We start from the raw sequence: 1,444 nt of genomic DNA on the forward strand, positions 1-1,444 counted from the left end.
CAGGGAGGAGTAGTGGATGCCTGGTCTAAATTTTGGGGAAAATAAAGTATCTGTAAATTATATTAAAAAAAAGAAAGAAAGAAAGAAAAAAAAAGTTAGCAAAGATCCAGGTATGATGACTTGTATTTCTTCCTAGATACTCAGGGTTAACAAAGATCCTCTAAGCCAGGAGTTCAAATCTAGCCTGTACAACATTGCGAGACCCTATGCAAAATATAACTGAGCACAAAATTATTGTAAAAGATAACTATCAAAAACTGTAGCAAGAATAAAATCAATCTTTTTATCTAATTGTACATGCAAACATAGTTTCTGTTCTTGTTTGTGTTTGAAACTGAGCCTCCCTGTTTCTTAGGTGGACCTGGAAATCACTACGTAGTCTCATACTGGCCTTGAACTTGTAGTAGTCTTCCTGGTCCTGGCTCCTTTGCATTAAAGATTTTTTTTTTTTTTTTTGTCATCACACACATCTGTATAACTCCTTAGATGATGTTCCCAGCTCCTTCAGGTTATTATGCAATGCTTTTCTATGATCTTCAATTCATTTGAGTCTTTTCTTAGTGGGAAATGAAAATTCGGTGAAGCAGTCAGGCACAAATTAAGTAAGTCACCTGACAGAATTGAGTTCACAGCAGAGATAAAGAGAGAGTGTGGAAACTGAGAATGGAAAGTTGGAGGGAATTACTCAACTCAGTGATGAAAAATAAATTAATTGATCAAAAGAGAACACCCATTGTCTAAGATTCCCTCTACAATTGCCCCACAAACAAAAACAAAACACTCAAACACTTGACAGAATTGATAATTATAAACCAAAAGAAACATTTGATAGTCGATGAGGATGGGATTCGAACCCACGCGTGCAAAGCACAATGGATTAGCAGTCCATCGCCTTAACCACTCGGCCACCTCATCCTATGAAAAATGGCTCTTTATAATTTCTCCTCTCCCGAAGGATTCCCAGAAACACTTTAGTGTTAATATTTTAATAGCCTTTCTCAAGTTGAATCTCCAAAACTGTCTGAGTCAGATATCATAAAAGATTTCACAACCACAACAAAAAGAGAAGTGAGCTTATTTGGCACATATTTGATGGGATGGGATGAACCAGTTCTTGGCACACAGGACTGGACAGGCAAGGCAGCAGTCTTGCCAACTTGGCTTGACTCAGTCCTGAATATGTCTCAGGGCCAGGGACAACAGAGACCCTTCATGCACCTTGTTCCTCGATAGCTGCAGTTTGCATTTAAGGGAAAGAATGTCTGTTTTTCATAAAGAACATCTTCTAATTGCTGGTTTCCAGGTTCCCACCAACTTGGCTCTTTGATTCCTTTGCTTCTGTTTCTCTCCTACCCATAACGTCCACACCCCTTACATTTCCTACTTGGCATTGATCTGTGGTGGTGTAGTTGGTTTGAAAAGATGTGGTAAATTGCCAAGCTGG

At 38.7% G+C, this 1,444-nt stretch overlaps 1 non-coding gene across 1 annotated transcript; it reads right to left on the bottom strand.

The window, feature by feature from the left end:
• Positions 1–833: 833 nt before the first annotated feature.
• Positions 834–915, bottom strand: Trnas-gcu (transfer RNA serine (anticodon GCU)). The gene has a single exon. It is a non-coding gene; the product is annotated as a tRNA-Ser (tRNA).
• Positions 916–1,444: the final 529 nt, after the last annotated feature.

The sequence above is a fragment of the Arvicanthis niloticus genome, unplaced genomic scaffold, assembly GCF_011762505.2.
Source record: "Arvicanthis niloticus isolate mArvNil1 unplaced genomic scaffold, mArvNil1.pat.X pat_scaffold_530_arrow_ctg1, whole genome shotgun sequence".
Classification (NCBI taxonomy): Eukaryota; Metazoa; Chordata; class Mammalia; order Rodentia; family Muridae; genus Arvicanthis; species Arvicanthis niloticus.